General features: G+C 42.1%; 1 protein-coding gene across 5 annotated transcripts in view; it reads right to left on the minus strand.

Annotated features, from left to right (window-relative positions):
• RNF152 (ring finger protein 152) overlaps window positions 1–21,021 on the minus strand; it is a 50,115-nt gene extending 29,094 nt beyond the window's left edge. For 2 of the 5 annotated variants that reach the window (XM_063130271.1, XM_063130274.1), the window contains exons 1-2: window positions 20,976–21,021; window positions 19,185–19,308 (exon numbers count right to left, since the gene is read on the minus strand). The gene's annotated coding sequence lies outside the window, so the exon portion shown is untranslated. Of the gene's footprint in view, window positions 1–4,056; window positions 4,100–4,216; window positions 4,281–19,184; window positions 19,309–19,846; window positions 19,911–20,975 lie in introns of those variants that run through there. The other 3 variants (XM_063130273.1, XM_063130275.1, XM_063130272.1) reach the window with 3 other exon arrangements.
• Between the last annotated feature and the right edge of the window lie 392 nt (window positions 21,022–21,413).

The following is a 21,413-nucleotide window of genomic DNA, read 5'->3' on the forward strand; positions in this document are numbered from 1 at the left end:
CAGGATAACTCCACAAAAGCCCTCCTAAAAAGAAAGGCTTTTACCAATGTTCTAGTTTGCTTGCCTGGGGAGTCTGGTGGTTCCATGACACAGAGATCCTCACCCACAAGGCCCAGGTCCTTGTCACCATTCTTTTTATCTATGAAGGGCCAGGAGTCCTGAGCAAGGGCTCCCAGATGGCCTTAGGAATTAAGACGGCTCATACAGGACACACTTATATATCAAAAGTGGATTTTGTAGCATTCGTTTATTTTTTTACCCATAGTGCTGGATAATTCTACTTGCAACTTAAGTATGTGGAACTTTTGCTATGGCCTTCAATTATGAGTACTAGGAGTAAACTGAAACATCTTGGTAAAACATCTATCCCCAGATTTCATTCACAATTATAATACCGTATTTCTTCGATTGTAAGACGCCATCGATTGTAAGACGCACACTAATTTCAGTACCGCCAACAGGAAAAAAAACCCGCGACACACCCGCGATTCTAAAACTCACCCCGTTTTTAGAGATGTTTATATGGGGGGGAAGTGCGTCTTAGAATTGAAGAAATACGGTACATGTGAAGCGTAGTACGCGCTACACACAGGTGTGTTCACTAATGCAGGATTGGAAGTTTTTTTAAAAAAACAGGAGCAGAAGTTGTGGTTTGAACACCTTTTCTAATTGAACACAGTCTTCTAATGAGCACTGTGAGTAAAAAAACTTCTGTTAATAATCTAATCATTGGACTAGTTACTCCAAGCTTGGACTACATTCAACGCTTCCAGGAGGGGAGAAACATACCATTAGACAGCAGAGGCCCAATGCTCTCTTGTCATCCGAGGCTGAAACCCTGCAGACACAGTGGTGTTGCAAGAGCCATGCTTTGTTAAATCAACACATGGAAACAGATCTTAAGGCCTAGATTGCATCGATACATAACACTGACAAGTCCTTTCCTTTCATGTCCCGCTAAAGTTAAAAGGACATTCAGTATCACAAGACAAATGATAAAATTGAATGGAAGTGGAGTTCTCCCAGAGCATTTTGTTCTAAATGTCATTTCTTTTATAGTATTGAAATGTCACTGAAAGGGAAGAAAAGAAATTAACAGAAGCTGTTTGGAAAAATTGGGCAGCACAACACCAATCCTTGCATCTTCTTTCACTCATTGCATGATGAGAACAGCCTTTTGCAGCCAGAACACTCTCTTTACACCATCCAAGCCATCGTACTCTTTTAAGAAAAGCTGCAATATGTAGCCAACTTCACATAAACCAACCTGAACACAAGGAATTGTGCATAAGCGACACAGGAGAAGCTTTATTCCTTTTATAAAAGTGCACTCACAGTACCTGTAATCCAGACTTATAAAGGAAGTCCACAAAAGGTACTACTCCACATAAAGCTTTTACTAGCCCATCTGCCATACATTCTTTTTACCCTTGCGGTACATGTACAGCAGCCTGTCCCAATCTTGCTACCTTCCAGGTGTTTGGACTTCAACTCCCATCAGCCCCAGCCAGCAGGAGGACAATAAGTTGGAGGAGGCTGATCTACAGTCTGAAACAAACAAGCAAGCAAACAAACAAAACACAGATCTTCAGATTGCAGCACTTTCTCTGCCTGGCAGTCTGGATTCAACCTGAACACATGGAATTGGGCAAAAGGGACACAGGAGACATTTTATCCCTCTTTCAAAAGTGCATTCATGGAATGCTCCACTTGCTACAGGAGAGCAGGCAGGATTCCTATTAACAAGCCTGTGGTGATCTATCATATTCTGCATTTAGGTGGCGGGAAGGTTAAAGCTTCCCGAACTGAGATAGGGCTTCTCCCCCTTATTTCCAAATATAAGTGGGAAGCTAAGATACATAGCATACAAAGAACAGGTAAGGCCACATCCTCTTCTCTTGTGAGCTGAGCCACAAAAAGCAATCTGAGAAATTACTGTAGCATGGCCAAACAATGTAATTTAGAGTACGGACAATTCATGCAGTTTCTTAAACCACAGCAGAGACTCTCAAAACATGTGAGCTTCCCCAAGTCAGATTCCCTGCCTCCCAACTCTGAATGTTCACTGTCACAGATTTCGTTTTGGATGAATCTTACACACTTATACACGCAGCTCCACCAGCCTTCCACTCAGCTACCTCCCACCAATGCCAGAGGATCGGGCATCTCACTCGGAGAAACTCTGACTTCTACCATCAGTAACACATCTGCATACTTTGGCAGAGAAAAGGGAGAGGAATTTCACAGCAAACCACATCAAGGTTCTCAGCACTGGAGGTGTCACAAGGCAGCAGGAGCTCTGCCATTCACTTTTGGTGTTCATAACTCACTCAGCTAGAGGTTTCAGCAGTGGCCGTGATTATGCTGAACTCTGCCATTTTTGCTAGGAGTGGCCAAGATGCCTTAAAGAAGAGAAGACAGTAATTTTTCCCCTTTCCCTTTTTGAACATTTACCTGTATCACAGTAATGAAATGTCCCAGGCAAAGCCTGTCACTGGGAATATTGACAAGTATACATCAGACAGCCACCTTCAAAGCATTAAGAAATCTTACCATCACCAATATGCTCCTACGTTTCTTTAAGAACATGAGAAGAGCCATGATGGATTACACTTAAGGTCAATCTAGTCCAGCATTCTGTTTGCACAGTGGCCAACTCATCTGCCTATGGGAAACTCACAAGCAGGACATGAATGCAATAGCACCTTCCTGCCCACGTTCCCCAGAAACTGGTGTATATAGGCATATTCCACTATGGGGCCAAAAAATTCCAACTTCAAGTAAAAGCTCAACACAAACCACAATCTCCCCGGCTCCTGTTGGCTTTTCCCCAGGGTTCATTTTAAAAGCTGCACTGCCACTTCTTTGGACAATCCTCGACAATACTTCTCAATGGGTAGGTTCATTCATATCTATACTTATACATATTTGATACAGCACAAGCAACTGCAAATCATAGTAAAATGACTTGCATAACACATAGCAGCATTAACACAACAAAAAAATCAATGGTGTAATGTTGGCTACCAATGACTGGAACATAGGCATTTAACTAGTATGCAAACTCTATAGCTTTCCCACTGTTATTGCAGGCAATTGTATAAACACTGGAAAATTATTAGCCTGTCGAGTGTACTATCAGCAGAGCTGGCCTAACCTCAATTAAAAGAACTCTTTCTTTCTCAGCACGTTGCCTATTCTGGCTCAGTTAAATTAAGAATAGCCTATGAAACCTGGGAAATTGTATATCTATTCCAAAAATGTATCTCCGCAAAGCAACTAGGGTTGTGACCTCTAGCCAACAGATGATGTTCCTTCAAGCGTTATGGTCAGGGAACTCTGGATCCAAAGTTGAAGCCTATCCTGTGACCCACACCCGAATGGTCTTCTAATCCTTTTCAAACAATAACAATTTCCAGAGTCATATAGGGCTGGACAGGACTAAAACTGTCTCCAGACAGGCACACTGGAGCGACGGAGCATCCACTGAAATTGTGTCCTTATACACGAGTTAAATTTTAACGGCAGTGCAGATAAAAAAAATGTGATAGAAGACTGAATAAGTGAATCACCAATTGGTTTGAACAGCTCTCATAGATGCCATTTAGAGAAGCTTTCTTTTTTAAACGAACCATGCAATGCATTTTCTAGCTGCATGGAAAATAAGTATTTGTCTACATTACTAGAAGTTGGAAACCAAAGCCAAAGAGGTTTTAAGGATTGTTGGCAGCTAGAATGGAGATTGGGCCTAACAAAGCATGTTCCTTAGTTCTTGGATTTGGCAAGATGCTCAGCACCTTCATCTCCTGTAATGTGGAAAAGGACGCAACAAGGACCTTTTTTACAAATTTAGATCCCCCACCCTGAATGGAGGTTGGAAAGTAACTTGCATGGCACCCCCCACCTTTTTCTTGCATAAACAGGCATCATAAGTTACTATAGAGCACAGAACCACATTAGAACTGGGTGGTTCAAGAATGAGAGATAAAAACAATCAGTCCTCTTCATAACTATAATGCAGCACAATGCATATTTGCACCTCAAGGAAATTCTCACCTTTGCTTTCCTCTACTTGATGAGCAGGGCCACTGAAAGAAACCTGCATACAAATAAAAAACCTGAGTTCTGTTGGGTTTCAACTTCCCTTTGCAGTTTTGTAATCCTGCCATCCATCAACTTTGAAAGACTATAAATACTGACACTGGCTGATCCCTACCTCTCCCGCTGAGCTAGCTTTCCTGAAGTTCTCTGCCACAGCCTTTCAGAATCCACTGTAGTTTCTGAAAGGATATGGAAATTTTAGGTTCAGCTGTTAAATTTTTAGAAATGCAAAGTCTGTCTTTTCAACTGAACAATGCGAATATGAATACAGCACAAAGACACTGTTCACAGGTTACAAGCAAAATTGACCATCAGCAGCAGATCTCAATGCTATGCTATTCTGCTGCTATTTTAGTTTGGATGTGTTACTCTACTGAGGAATGAAAATGGTGGGTTTCGTTTATTACATTGTAAGTTCTCACTCTCCCCTTCAATATCTTGAAAGAAAGTAATGTACGTATATGCTTTGGTAATATGCAAATTCATTTAGATTTAATCAGGTAATTTACCACTGATCAAACAAGCAAATTGAGACAGATGATGCATCAACTGATTTACAGAACCCTTCGTTGATTATTGTGGCATTGTGCTCATAAATTACAACATGCCTTAAGCTAGCCCTTCAGCATAATGCCGACAAAATCCAAATTAAGAATAAACCCATTGAAATGAATGGGAGTTCATTTATTTCAACAGTGTAGTCTAAGTAGGACTTGGGTTGGATTTTGTTTTCTCTTAAGATACACTTCTTTTAATCAAGATCTTTTTTCAGTAATGGATAGGATAGTCCTGAATGGCTCAAACTGTATCATATAAAAAGATTCCCCAAAGGGACTTCATACCATAGTCGATAGCAACTGAAAGTCTCTAGGATTGTACCCAACACCAGAGAGTCACCATAGTAAAGAGAACACATGAATCTAACATGTGGCAGACAGAGGCTAAGGAACCAGCAGCACCCAAAGTGCTTTTCCCTCACAGGTCTCCCGTTGGTATTATATACTTTTCCTACTGGAACACCAACATAAATACAGCAAAAAAGCTTGCAGCAGGTAAATGTGAACTGGGTAAACACCCAAGATAATGCAAGCTATACGAATAATTAGGGAGGTTAAAAGTGTGACAAGGCTGTATTCCCACCCCCTAAATTTGTACACCAATATATGGGTCAATGAAGTTGTTCCCCCCCCCCCCAAATCCACACTCATCATTAAGAACATGACGCCAAAGAATGGCAATGACTCTTGGTTAAGAACTGTACAAGTGTCATACACACACACCCTCTTGGAGGAATCCTTTTCAGAAGAGGGATAGAGCTCCCAGAGTCAAACATCAAAGCATCAAAGAGCAATCCATGCCAGGAGGAGCTTGGACCCTTGGGGCAGATGGTGATGGGTCCACCCTCAGAAGAGGAGGGGAATTCTGCCTCTGAGTGACCATCTATCTATGAGAGCGTCAGCTTCTCAAAAGACAAGCAAAAACAATCATGCGAGGAGTGCATGAGCAGGGCCCTCCTCACAAGTACTTCTTCCAGAAGCCTCTAATGTGCTTCAACTGAGTCCTGGGTTGGGCTCTGGAAGCTCCATCTTATAAGCCTCGATTCCAGGCGAGGACTGCTGGAACAAGGTTTTGAGCTCCCAGTACCTTGAAACCTTGCTTCTCCTTGGAGTGATATCTTATGCTACTGACCCATGGATTCCTGATAAGACCCTGTTTCTTGAATTGTGCTTGTACCAGACTGTTTGCTTGTGCCTCTCACCTCTGCCTGCCTTTGCCCCATAGGCTGGCTTAGGGCCAGATGTAAACCAGCTATAGCAGGGCAACAAGGGCACGATCTAATGTCTGGTGCAAGGAAAAACGTAGGACACTGGGATTCCCCTGGCAGTATTCACTTTTCTCCTCAGCACATTCATCAAAGGAACCTACGGAATGCAGTAGCCTTCAAGCTACAGCATGGTTTAAGTCCATACGTGAGAAAGCCGAGGGATTCAAAAAAGCTTGTGGGTGGGTGGGGGAACAAACAGATTACCATCTCATGGAAACACACAACTGATAAACATCATTTGAGATCCTTGACTCTTGAGCCAGTCAAAACATGCATTAAGAGAGGTCAGAAAGAAGACGATGCCCTTCCTAAGAACATCCACTTCCCTAGAGAGGCCTACCTCTTGCTCTGAAAGTCACTGAATGTCCTTGACTATGATCCAAAGGGCCTTTCAGTGAGCTTTGTGGAGAGACTGGGGTTAACTGGGCTTCCTCTTCTGAACGTAACTGCCCATGTACCCCGGCAAGGACAAGCTACTCTACAAGACTCATAACTATAGGGAGAGGCTTCTAACAGAGGCATGGACCACTTCTGGCCCTCCAGGCATTCTTGGACAGCAAGTCGCATTATCCCTCACTATTGGCTATGCTAGCTAGAGCTGATGGGAGCTGCAGTCCTCCTGAGAGCCACACAGTCGCCCACCTCTGCAGTACAAGAAACTGGGGTGAGGGTGGGGGACAGGAAGTCTCAGTCACATAGAGAAGTGATTACGCAGGCCTAAAGAGCTCTTTGGATTTTGGTTGCTATTATCCATAGCTTTACTCTTGACTTGCTTCGCTTTCACTCAGTCGTTGGAGAGAAACAAAGAAAAACCTAAGAGAGTTCCACAGTTAAGTAGTTTGGGAGACTGAATTTCTGGAAAAAGAACACTCTGTAAAGTATATATTTGAACAGCAAACACACGTCATTTACAAAACAATAGGTAGTGCAACAAATTGGCTCAGATTAAACGGAAACCAAAGAACACCCAGTTCTCTTGAGATCTACAAAACAATACCGGCATGTGTTAGGGCATGGGTAGGAAAGAGAAATACATCTTCTCTTTTCATCCCAGCCTGTCTCCTCATCTTCCTTAAAATGCATTTCCAAGTAGGTTTCATAAGAAATCCTTCTTGGAGTTGAAAGGTGATTATCTCCTTATAATTGCACCAATCTGTACCAAGGAAACTATGTCAGTAAGGAACTGATACAAATTAATGACCTTTGGAAAAAAAGCAACACCAGGAACAGCAAATTGGGGTATTAGTAATATACTATTTAAACACATTTTACATAAATCAGTTGAGGCATATGCATGTGTGTATATATATTGCAGTGCAGTGGCTAAAGTGTTGGACTGGGAGTTGGGAGAACCAAGTTCTAGGCCCCACTCAGCCATGGAAACCCACTGGGTGACTTTGGGCCAGTCACAGACTCTCAGCCCAACCTACCTCACAGAGTTGTTGCTGTTGTGAGGATAAAATAGAGAGGAGGAGGAGGAGGATTATGTATGTCACCTTGGGTTCCTTGGAGGAAAAAAGGTGGGATATAAATGCAATAGTAAAATTATATATAACACAGTGCATGTCAGTAATAATTGTCCCTGCATGCAAAGCATAGATTTGCCTTACAAGATTGCAAATAAAAGATTAAAGGTTTCTCAGATCCTCCCAAAGTTGAAAAATATACAAAACAGCATGAGACTTCAGTAAAAAAAGAATGGGCTGGGAGTGTTGACTGTACTGCTGTGCAAGAAGTATAGCATGTGTTAAGGAGAAGCCCAGGCCTCCACAGCAAAAATAATAAACAGCTCCCAACAGCAGTGTTAGCTTAAGACCATTTCACACCAGGCTTGGAAATCCACTCACCTTTGGCAACTAAGATACACCTCCAGGCAATGAGGCTGAGAAGTTTTTGTAAATTAGAAGAAATAGGTTCCCTGTTTTGGTATGTCTTGAATAGCAGACTAGTGAAAAAAATATCCATGCACTTATTTTTAAGGCTAACTTCACATATTACATTTTTAGGTGTACACCCAAAGTGTACGCTTGAAAACATGAAGTGTAACCACAAGTACACACATCAGCAGACTAAAAGTAGCTGCAACTAGTTTTGGAGGGACATCAGCGTTACCACCTTGTAATGTGCAAGTCAGCTTCAATACAGCCCAAATTTAACCTCCTTAAGTCCATTGGTTACATAAGAGTTAAGCTCATCTCTCCATCAGCTTAACTTAGTCAGCATCAGGCCCCTATGACAGGGTGGGGAACTTGTCACCCTCCAGATGTTGTTGGATTCAAACTCCTAACAGGCCCAGTCAATACGGTCAGGAAAGATGAGAATTGGAGTCCAACATCTGCAGTGCCACAGGTTCTCCACGCCTGCCCTAAGCAAAGCACAATGCAGAGTTGCTACCATCGCTACCATTATCTCTTTTTAATTAAGAAATAGCAGAGAAAGCAGCATAATTTTACAACCAGCTTCGAGCCAAATAGTCTGAGACTGGTTTAACTTTGGATAGGTGGGCAGAGGAAATGGGCAGAATGTCTATCTACTTCCACCCAGTTAAGCCTTCCTCGGACCAGCCAGTATAAAGGCAGCTAAAAAGTTGTGCTACTGACCCTATCTACAATTTAAAGGGGCAGCTGCAACAGCAACCCCCGCCTCCACATGTGCAGCCTTGGGGACAGAGAATAAGGGGTGGTGCTCAGGACTACATGCCCCCCTAAAAAAATTAAACTGCTCCAAACCTGTGAATCTTTACACTGTAACATTACTATTCGGGGTAGTATCCAACTGTGTCATTCTGTCAGCGGAAATGGCATTGAGCTAGCTAGCGGAAACCAGGTTCAGAACTACACGCGATAGGAGAATCCAACTAAATGCTTGCGCAACCCCACTGCGTATTATGCATGAACAAGCCTTTGTGCAAGTATAATGCACAAATGCTTGCGTAGCAGAAAGATTGGCGGAGCTCCACTAGCACTATTTGAGTATGTGGAATGACACCATTGGATACTACCCTTCATTTTCTCACACAAACTGAAACAGAACCAGATTTAGGTGTGGTAACCACTAGTTTCGCACACTCGTCTTTGTGCAAACCAGAGCCAATAAATCAACAACAACATTTTGACCTCCCAATATGAAAGCATGGAGCATCCATGCTATCATAAGAAAGAATAGAGCATCCACACTAGACCTATAAAGTAAGAGTACGGAAGTCTCATTGCACCAGGGTTCGTAATCAGGCTCCAAGCATCACAGCAAACACATTTTTTTTCCTTGGGCTACTACTTCATGCTTCCTTCTCTACTCATATACTTAAAAACGTTTAATTACTTTCTTTGTACTGCAGGTTAAAGCAGATCAGCTGCTGCAGGTTCTCATTATCAGGAAGCTCAATAGACAAAACAAATTTCTAGCCATGTGTTACAGAATGCCTACAGGTGTTCTGGCTAGGCCTTAGCATTAATTTTCAGTACATATTTGTTAGGTATTAAAAAGCAAATTAATTGGTGGGCCAAGGGCTTCGGGAAAGTTGCCAATAGGCTGATCTGTGCTAATTTGCCAGCCTCTACCCAATTCACAGCTCCAGAAACCGACTCTGTTTTAATTTTCGTTATTAAGGGTGGGAGGAGGAGGCGGGATGCACTGGGGTAACCACTGAATTCTAATGTGCATGACACTTTTGAAATACAAATCAGTTACTGTTAAGAATTACAGCACTGTTGCCTGGTGGATTACTCATTAGGAAAGACAGGTCCCGGATTTTAAAAAAGAACAGCTAGAATTTAAGTATTCAGACAAGGAGCGTAGACCAGTGGTGGCTCAAAAATTTGGCATGCCACAAACAAAGTCCAAAGAACGCAAAACCAGTGCTCCCAAACCACATGCACATAGGCACCCTGTACCTTGGCATTATTCTGTCCTGGCTTAAGTTAGGGTGACCATATGTAAAGGATGACAGGGCTCATGTATCTTTAACAGTTGCATAGAAAAGGGAATTTCAGCAGGTGTCATTTGTATATATGGAGAACCTGGTGAAATCCCCTCTTCATCACAACAGTTAAAGCTGCAGGGGCTATACTAGAGTGACCAGATTTAAAAGAGGGCAGGGAACCTGTAGCTTTAACTGTTGTGATGAAGAGGAAATTTCACCAGGTTCTCCATATATACAAATGACACCTGCTGAAATTCCCTTTTCAATACAACTGTTAAAGATATAGAAGCCCTGTCCTCCTTTTCATATGGTCACCCTACTTAAGTGCATCAGGGAACAGCCAGCAGTGCAGGCCTGGTGCTGCATCATAGTTCCCTCTGCTCTTGCCACAAACTTAAAATCATACCGTACCAAACAAACAAATCCGTCCCTCCAAGATTACACCATTCCATTTCCCCCACCCTACGCAATTGTCAGTCAGTGTTCCGTGTTCATTGAACATGTTCAGTCCTCATTGGGTTGTTTTGGGGTTGGATCCCACCCACGCTTAGAGTTCTTTCCCCTAAAGGTTTTTTGGGACTTCTGCAAACCTTGGAGTCCCTCGCCCTATGGGCCAGTCTGCTGATACCTCCCTCTTGTGCATGGATGGTGTCCATTTGGCTACATAAGCAACAACACTCACCTCTGAACATTACAAACAGAGGGAATGATTCACACTTTATCTGCTGTAAAAAGAGCTTGCTATGAAAATTTTAATCAAGAAGAAATGAAATCATCTCCTACTGAGCTGTCACTAGCATGTTTCCCTTCTCCCTTCAGGTATCTCCTGTACCTTGCAATTAATTTTCCTGAGTGAAGCAGGCTCTTCCAAGATGAGTCAACATTTGTAGAGTTCTTCCTAGAAATAGTATGCTGGTGTTATTCAAGAACTGCAGAATAAATTATTACTACTAACAATACTCCCATCATAGAAAATCCATAATTGCTGCTTCCATTTCGTCCTACATCAACTACATCACAGTATGCACCAGAGCGGGAAAACTTTTTTTAAAAAAAAGGCATGTTTAATTTTCATTTTTCTTAGATTTCAATTATAATATTCGTTTTAATTATAACCTGGTAGAAAATGAAACTTGACTTTAATATAAACTTGTTGCCCACCGATTTTAGAACTGAATCAAGGTTTGCCCTATGATCTTCTTTACATTTACAAAACAGACTTCCAACTCAATGATTTTACAACCTAATGTATACACCTTTTCGCAGACAAAGCCCCACTGGACTCTACAGCACACTTACACCCATGTAATTGTGCATAAGATTATGGCCTAAACTAATTCTTCAAATTGCCTTGCTTTAAATATATCTGCACAACTACCCTTTCGTAGTCCTCAAACTGGCCAAACTGTATGATGCCCGAGAGTATGCCGTCCCTCACCCACCATTGATTTTCCTTATTACAAACATTTCCCTTTCTTTCATACACTTCAGTGGACTGAGAAGGCCTTGCAATCATGCATATGAAAGACTAAGGGCCTGCACTTGCTCCCCACCCAGACTCTGTTGCCCTGGAAGTTAAGGGGAAATTTCCTACCACCACCTCCGCTCCATTTCTCAATCTTATTGCTCCTTTGTCATAACTTTCTTCCTCTTTGCCCTCACTTCCTTTGCCTAGATGGCTGCAACTTGAAAAACTATACATTAGAAAAGCTGTACTCCAGAGAGACAACAATTCCAAATTATTCAACAAACCCTAGCTATTGCGAACTATTTTTCCGGTTCCAACGTTGTTTATTTCCCAAACACGGTCCTTCTTAGGACTGTATAACATGTCACTCATTCAATTGTACTGGGCAGAGTTGCTACTCCAGAGGATTAGTGCAGTATATCCTGAGCTCTACATCATGAGAGATTATTTGAAAGAGGTCAGTTCTGCAGCACAGTCACAACAGCTAAGACTTGGGAAACATAACTCGTCTTTTAAAATCTCTTTTTGCATAACTCGTTTGTAAAAACGTCTGAGGCTTTCAGAGGCCTGCGTGCATTTTGTTTTATGCTGTTTACTTTGACTGAGAGCTCAGGAGGGTTTCAAAGCTTCCTGCTAGCCAAACAGGCATTTCTAGAGTATGTGATACAGCAAGGCAAGCTGTATCAAATCTAGCTGGGATCAAATCTAGTGATTTGGGGGATGCTGTTTGTAGACTGGAAAAATCTACATCAACTAAAGAGTGAAATGAAAACTCCACACTCAACCCTAGCTTTCAACTGACTGCAAGAGCCCAAGGTAGACCTATACTGAGAAATGAAACTATTCTGAAGCACTGTAATAATAATACAAATTTATATTGCACTCTATACAAAAGTGCATTCCAATTAACCAAAATGTACAAACTACAACAATATAACCAAAAATCAATAAATACACTTTACTACGAACAAGAATTTTAACTAATTCACAATCAATCAATTAAATCAACCAAACATTTAAAACCCATAAGCAAGCCGACTATTTCTCTCTCCATACACCAACAGCTATGGCTCCGACTAGCAATGACCATGTGAGGTAAGGTGGGCCTCACAAATTGAGTAGACACAAGGATTGTGACATTTGCCAATGAAACCTTCCAAGTTTTGGCATGCCGCCACAGCTTGTAAGTACCACCTCCTTATAAACATCTGCAACAAAAAGCTCTCCACAAAGGGGAAGGGCGTAAGTAATTCCCCACAGTAGCATGCCATGCAAGAAGAGCTCCGCCATAAGAAATGGAAGCTTCTAGAAACCCAAATCCCACTACATTTCTGAATGGTTTATTGCTATGCCCTTGCCTCCTTCCTCTCATCTTCTTTGAAAGCAGGTGATGTGGGGTAGAATTTTTTCCGGAACTTTTTTCAGTGCTTTATTGTTCTGTGGAAAATGTACATGTTATTGTCTTAACTTTTTTCTTTTTTTACAAATATTCCAATAAAATGTATACATAATATAATATTTAACTCATATTAAGTGTGCTTTAATTTCCCCCCTCAAATATTCCAGGTCAAGTACTTCTTTTGTCCCAATACACCACAATAACATGGAGCGCTTTTTTTAGTTACGTTTACTAAATACAAGTAAAATAAAGATGCTAACTTGTGGCATCCTAAAGGTTTTGGCCTAAAACTCCCATAATCCCACAACCATTAGCTATGCTGGCTAGAGCTGATGGCATATCTGGAGGACTACAAGTTGCTCACCCATGGGCAATGGAAAAAAAATCCAATATAAACAAACAAACAAACAAAAATCCTATGGAAATTACCCTAGTCAATTAACCAAATTTGCACTGGAACATTTTCCAGTCCAAAATTTTCAGGAAAACCTACATCACTTGTTGTTTTGGAGTGGATAGTTCTACTATCTCCCTCCTCCTGGCATGATTTGATCATCCAATCACTTTGAATATAGAGATGGACATGCCCCAGAGGAGGCCACTGGTGTCAATGCGCAGGCCTTGGCCCTTTCCAGTCAAAAAGTACATCAGGATCAGCAACTTTGTGCAGAAAGAAAGGAAACTGTTCCTCAGGGGTTCTTATACATAATCCAATCTTTTGGGGGTAAGAGTAAAATTGTGCCACCAATTGTAATTCAAAGAAAACTGTACTACACTTCCTACAAAAGTTTGAGACACACTGGCCTAAATTACTGTTACATGTTTCTACAGAGATTTCTATTCCCACCATTCTAGGGCCTATGCACTACTCTGGGTGGCTTGGACCAATGTAAAACTTCAATGTTATAAAATACAGTGGGTAGGATCCAATTTAGTCATGCTTAGAGTAGACCAACTGAAATCAACAAGACTGAATTTAGTCGCGATCAGCCTAAGTCCCATTGGTTTTAATGGGCCTGCTCTAAGCATGACTGAGTCTGGATCCAACCCAATAAAAATTTACTAAAATAGAAGAAAAGCAGAGACCACAGATAAAACATGACCTTTACATAAAACAGCAGGCAGGTACTTTGCAGACAAAAAGCCTGCTGTAATAAAAATGTCTTCATCAATTGGCGAAAGGTGACGAGAGAGGGGCTATCCAGGCTTCAAGGGGCAAGGGGCTCCACAATACTGATATAACCATCGAGAAGGCATCCGCTGTACCTCAACACTAGATGGCACACAGAGAGGGGTGTCCCCTTCAGGTCTCATGAGTGTAAGCAGGATGGGAGGAGGAAGAAAAGCCTGCAATTCATATTCTACAAGAACACAAGTCAGCCTCTAAGTATTGTCTGGGTTCCTAAAACATTGCCAAAACACACACACAGCCAGTTCAAGAACCCTCTCTAACAGAACACTACCTATTTTTTATTTGTTATTTACTGTTATCTACTTGTTATTTACTGTTTTACTCTGTACAGCACCATGTACATTGATGGTGCTATATAAATAAATAATAATAATATTCAGACAAAAAGTGTGACTCACAATGCTACTGCCTATGCTAGAGATGGAGCTCCCTGTTCTGTACACTTGGAGAGTACTCTCTTATCAAGATTGTGGTCCAGAAATATATATATATTTGTATCTGGTCACTCTATAAAAGGTTCCTGCAACTTTAACTGTTGTGATGAAGAGGGGATTTCACCAAGTGCTTCAAGCATGTGAATGACACCTGCTGAAATGCCTTTGTCTGTGCAACTGTTAAAGATACAGGAGCCTTCTCCTCCTTTTCATATGGTCACCCTAGTTTATGCCATCTATCAGTAAAGGCCTCACAGTTATGGAGCTCAGGCATAGCTAGAGCATGATATAGTAAGAGAGAGAGAGAGATGCGTGACATCAAAGTATACAATCTCCTTATTTTTTACAACTTGGAAGTATTTTCTTATTTTCCTTATGAGTAAAATCATGGGCAGGCTTTTTCCCCACAAAATAATTAAAATCTAGTAGCGCCTCCTTGGGCCAAATAGTTTTCCTTCAGAGGCCAAATCTGCCCAAAGGGACATTCACCATCCCAAATGCTTGACACCACTGCAGGGCAACAAAAATAGTTGGAAGTTTTACTCAAAGCCTGCGCTCCTTAGAATGGTTCCTTTTTTCAAAAGGTTCAAGAATTAAACAAAAAAACCCTCCCCAAAACAAAAAACCAGCTGCTCCCTGTGACCATTAGGACCTCCACACAGGGGCATCATCGTGGTAAACATGACAGCAACAGTGGTATAGATGTTCTGCCCCCTATGCAGGATATTTTAATCCGCTGCCGTTAAAGTTCTGCATATGCATGACAAATGTACTATTGTCTTTGCCCTAATGCAACTTCTATTTAAATGCACATACATACATGGCACTACCTACATAAAAGTAGCAGCAGCTTTGGAAAGGGGTTGTTGTTCCCAAAGAATCACACACATACACAGAGGATAAGCAAGCTTAGATTCTTAAGGTGACTTTTGTTTTGGTGTTTTCAACAGAACTGCTGTAAATAAATACCACATAAGCAATTTGCGCAGGATTCTCTTTTTTAAAAAAGGAACACTGGTAGGTGAAAGATTTTCTAGCTGAGAGGCCACAATGCTTCAAAATAAAAGCCACTAATATAATTGGCAGCAGAAAGCATGAAACAGACTATTGAAAACATTGTATTTGACTTTTGAGTAATACGAAAATGCCACCTATGGTAATGGAACCTGTAATGGCTCATTCACACATCAAAAGCCATCCCTTGATGTTACAATTATCTAGTGATAAACATGCATTTATGAAACAAGCCTGCATTATACCAAAAATAATTCGGCATACATCCAAGTAATACCATGGGCACCAGGGAAGCAGAAGCAGGCAATGGATAGAGAATCCAAGCTGGTCCTTTGTGTAGATTCAGTTTGGCAGCCTGTATGGTCCAGTGCAAGTCTTATACAAAGTGATCTCCATAGGCTAAGTTCCTATGCCCATATTTAGCCGAATCAAATTGCTGGACCTTACATCTACATCAAAACATCCCAACAAACATCCAACTAGCTTAGCTAGCTTGCTCCTGTCTCTAACATTTACCAAATTATTTCTGGGCATCTCCTGAGGCCTATGCAAGCCACAACTGACATGTTAGCCACGTAATTCTCATAAATGCTTCTGTTACTATATCGATCTAAAAGACAGCTTGCATTCTCCAATCCCTGTCAGTTGTTAACTCAGTAATATGTCCCATCTCCTGACCAATGACATGAAGGCTGTTGCTGTACTTCTGGAGGAATTGTCTAAACTCCTTATCCAGCCCATGTCATTGGTCAGTGTCTTCCCACTGCCGAAATATTCACTCAGTGTGCCGCTATCACGAACAGATGCTCAGAGGTATCTGGGTGCAATTCTTTATTATTATAATTTGATTCAAATTTGAACTTCACACTCAAGGCAGAACTACACTTTATACCTGCAAACATGATTTCCCAACCAAATATCTGCCAATTCTCAGTAGAGCATGTTCACACCGGGGTGGGGTAGGGATATGCAGGGGATAAAAGATGGGGCTTAAACCTTCCTGTGCTGTTGATCCTCTGCTGCAAATGCACCCTCCAGGCCATGTTTTCCTACAACCAAGCTTTTTCTAGTCTCAGAACCCAGTTGGAAAGTGTAACAGTAAAAAAAACCAAAACGCTTAGTGGACTTGCAGAAGAGAATTGATAGGGTAACTAGAAATACCTCCTCCCACTTGCTAATTCTCTTCTGAAAAAATGCTCCTCACTCTGTATTATCATTAGGAGGCAAAATCAGGTCAAGAGACCTGTGTTAGCTTCAAAACAAAATAGTTCCAACCTCATCCTGTCACATGAGACAACCAAAGCAAGTGGTGAAGCCTTGTGGTCTGTGAGAGGAAAAGAAGTCAGCATGCATTTGAAGTTTATGCAGGTAAACTATCCCACTGACAAAAACAAAAATTAAACACATGTGTTAAGATGAACTCAGTTCTTACTCAGAGCCTTCACTGCAAGTTGTGCAAGCAGCCAAGTTTTTTGTTTGTTTGTTTGTTTTTTGCATTTGGGGTAAAGCTAAACCACGGAGTGTTGATACCAAGCTAGCCAAGAGACAGAAAACTAATTATAGCCTTGTTCGCATGTAATACTAAACCATGGCTTAACATTATGTGCAAATGCAGTTTATAACTTAGTAATTCCTACTAAACATTATGTTCACACTAAACCATGGACAGGTCTTATTTGTTCTAAAATTTATTCGTTCAATATATTTCTATCTTGCCTTTCCTCCAGAGAACTCATGTGTAAGGTTCCTAAGCATTCTACCACCAAGGCACTGACCAGATCTGTATTAGCTTCAGCAAGGGTTGCTGCATCATGTGCCTTTGTGACCTTAATCCCATTAAAGTTAATGGAAATCTCTTCAATGAATGTGAAAGGGAACAATTACACAATGGATTTTAAGCACTGTGATTTTCATATACACACACACACACACACACACACACACACACACACAAAGGCAATTGGATGAAAATCCACAAACCTTACCAGAATCAGCATATTGTCTATGCACATATGAATATCTACAATCTGGTGATGTGGAATATCGCCCAACAAATTTTGTGACTGCCCAAAAACTCATATACACACTGGCACATGCAGGTAGTCACCGAAATACAATTGTCAGCATTAACTAGTATATCCAATCAAGTAGGGAAATGGATATATTACCAGACATTCATAAAATTCAGCTGAGATTGTGAATGTTAACATTTACCAAGTTTTGTAGTCTCACAGTAGCATCACACAAATACCTAAAGCACAACACCACTCCCCCACCCACCCCGAACAGTCCATTGTGAATTACTTTCCCCAGTGTGGCCTGAACACTCTCGTTTTGAGCATGTAATCCACCAGGAACAGTTGGCATGCAAGTCCTATGTGTTTTAATGCTTCTTGTACAGGAGCAGTGCTCCATGGATTGCACCCAAAGTTTTCTCTTTCCCTGCTTTTCTTGACAGCTGTAGAAATGTCACCTTGGAAAAGCGGCAGCTGTTACGAATTATCCACTTAGCTGAGCTCTCCCCTGAGTTCTTTAATTTTATTGCAAATGAAGGCACAAGGTGGGAAGGGAGCAAGGAAGGAGTGGGGGAGGGCTGCTTGGGGGATCTCCCCTCCCCCCACCGCATTTGTTTGTTTGTTTTACATGGATCCAAGTCCTAATTACAATCTTATGACAGCCTTATCAAACTGTTGTAAGACTTTCCAGTTCTCCCCATGAAAAGGTTCCTGTCAAACAGCCATAATTTAAAAAGACTAAAGCCGTCTTAATGAATGCATAAATACCATGACAAGAACAGTACTTAAAGAAAATCAGTGAGAAGAGATTTGATGATGAAACATACACACACACCAGAATGCTACATTATTTAAATCCAAGTGGGTTCTTCAGGAAGGCCTATGACCTCAGCCTGGGTACAAAGGTTGAGAAGGAAGACTTGGATGTGTGGTGGACCCTTAGATGCTTCAAAATATATATGTACCGGAGCCATGCCAAAGAAATAATTTAAAGAAGGCATGAGGAAAATTCTATCGTATGTAGAACTGTCGTTTGAAGAAGGGCAAAGACAAATAACCGACGAATAATTTGCTGAGTCAATGATGAAATAAACTCGTGAATTAAAAGGTCTGACAGCTTAATAAACAATGAAAAGCCCAGCTCTTTTTGTTGTACTTCATTTGCCACATATTACACAAACACGCCCCTTACATTCCCCACCCCCATTGTCTCAGCAAGTTTACTGCATTCAAATCTTTTACCAGTTTTCAAGCATATTCCAGTCAAATATTGAATTGTTTCCAAAGAAAGTCACTTCAGTGAATTGCCTGTTGGAACAAAACACTGTAGCTACAATCATCAGTTTACATTTTTAAACCCTATTTCCTTTCCTGACAACCTTTTTTAACCAGACAGTCTATCCGCCCCCCTTACCCCCCACAACATTAACAAACCAGAATTTGTTCTCACAGAGTGACCATGAAGAGAGATTTAAATATATATTTGCTACTGCCACAACTGAAGAAAAAGAAAAACCTTTAAGAAAAAAATACATTAGCTCTCAATGTCCAACAAACTGCTGAATGTTTGCTTCCTTTGACAGGCATTTTAAGAGAATAAGAGACCAGTCTCTACTTCAGCTTCATTATTTCCCCCCCCTTGGATGGTGTGTGTTAATGAACTGTAGGGCTCAATGCTGCTCACTTAAAAATCAATGGTGATGCAACCACAGCCATAAAGCTGAGTTCAACAAGATCTCCATGCATGGCAATGCTCCAGAGATAGCAGCACTAACACAGCAACAGATATCGAACATATTTTTTGGTGGTGTTACCTGAATCTCTCATTGCGTCTCGTTCATCTCTTTCTGCATGATGATATCAAGCGGGAAACGTTCAGCCGCTTACAGGCAGGAGGCGACAACCAGGAAGCACAGTTGTGACAGAGCTTTGTTCTGCCTGCAGTGAATTACAGGAAGCCAGGGTTAGACAACAGCAGCAGCAGCAGCAAATTAGGAAACCAAAGTGTCCTTTTTAGCCTGGATATGCACACAGATCGGAGATGGAGGGGTGGCACTGGTGGGGAATATTCTATCACATGTTTGCAGATCTCCCTATTTAAACAGGCATGCAAGTTTCTCTGTATCTTCCCTATCACTCTTTCAGGAAACAGCCTACCCTTTAGCAATCCCCTCAATGCCAGCTAGAGAAACAGACACCCTGTAGCTATTACAGATTAGAGTTGATGTGGATGGAATATAGTTGTCTGTCTAGATGCAGCTATATATAAATACAGCCACTGATCAACTTGCATAATCAGATGTTCAGTTACCATCACCTCTACTCCCTAGCAACCTAACCACCCGCTTCCTTTTTCTTTTTTTCATAAATACAGAAAGGGTGTGTGGTTTTCAAAACAAAAGCCTTACCCCTCCCACAGACAAGGAAACATGCAACCCCCTTTGCCTTTTTGGCGACCCGCAATGCTCATTTCTACCCCAAGCTCCTGCTCTTTCGCCTTGCCCTTCCAGCGATCCCTTCACCCCTGTCAAGCGGAATCGGCCAAATGAAAAGACCTAAACATCTGTCTCTTCGTCTCCTGGCCCCTCCTCCTCCAGAAGAGGGGGGGGTGGCGAATCCATGCTGGAGGTACGAAAAGAAAACATACCACACCAAGACCACCATCCCCCTCAAAGCTGCAGCTGGATAGCTCACAGGCAGATCGCATGCTTTTCTTTTCTTTCCTCTCTCTCTCTCTCTTCTTAAAGAAAAGCAGGGAGCAATTTGTTCAAACGGAGGGAAGATGCATAAAATCCTCCTCAGTGAGGATATCAGAATGAACTGGGTAGAGGTTTGCTCTTTCACAGATTTGGCCAAAGCACGGGGAGGCATTTAAGGACAGACATCTCTCATCACACTGAGACCCTCTCTCCCTCTTTCTCTCTCTCTCACACAGAGAATCTTGTCAGTGCTCAAACTCCACTCTGCACCTCCCCTCACCAACAGTCTCCAGACCCCGTAGCAAACCTCATTAAAGCCCTTTAGGTAATTAGTTGCATATCACCTCTTTTTCCTCCACCCCCTCCCTGCCTGCCTGCCTGCAAAATATAGTCTCTGAAACACAGGAAAGCTCAAAAGATGTGGAGGTAGAAATCAGGCAAGCTGAGTTTTAATCGCGTTTTCTTCTTCTATTATTATTATTATTATGATTATGATGCTCCTGCACATGAAAGATTTCAAATCCCCGACGCCAATTTCGTCTCAATCCGATGCCACTTCTCGCCCTAGACCCGACTACTGCTCACGTGAACAGTATTCAACTGTATTCAACAGTTTGGATCCAGAGGCTAAAAGGTGAAATCGGGACGCAGGAGAAATTCAACGCTCACTGATCCTAGGCGTGCACACGTACATAGATGTACCCTCTCTCTACACGCGGAAACTTTCTCTTTTTTTCTTTTTTGTTTTTTTGCCAATGAAATAATAAATAAATCACGCATGCCGCCCCCCCCCCCCCCGCTAGCCAGCAAGCTGGAGCAGAAACCGGCTTGAAAGGGGATGTGACTTTGATCGCTCAATATTATTATTTCAAAAGAAAACACACATTTTGCTCACATAGGTCCTACCCATTCATGCAGCCTGCAGCGTCTGCGCCTCGCCTGATCCACCGCCCGGCGCAAATTGAAGACGAAGGCGGGGGAGGAGGAGTGGCGGGGGGGGGGGGAGAAACCACTTGAAAGGTTAGACAAGCGGCAGGAGGCGGGGCGGGAAGACTCCGCCCCCTGGCGTCCGGCCCCGCCCCCTTGCTGAGACTGCTGCTCCGATTTCTGCACCCCTCGCATGCCTTCCCATCCCCCGCTCGGTCCCCAAAGCCACCCACAACCGTTTCCCGCTATGTCCGCCGATTTGCTTAGGCCGCTGCAAAGCCTGGGCTAGCGACACAGCTCAGCCACCTCTGTGCTAAATGGCAAAGCTAGTTGAGGGAAGCAGGGAGGGACGTCGAAGCTTCTAGCAGGATGTCGTCGTCCCGTCCCCGTCCCCCCCAACTCAAAAACGAATAGATT

The sequence above is a fragment of the Elgaria multicarinata genome, chromosome 7 (assembly GCF_023053635.1).
Source record: "Elgaria multicarinata webbii isolate HBS135686 ecotype San Diego chromosome 7, rElgMul1.1.pri, whole genome shotgun sequence".
Taxonomy (NCBI): Eukaryota; Metazoa; Chordata; class Lepidosauria; order Squamata; family Anguidae; genus Elgaria; species Elgaria multicarinata.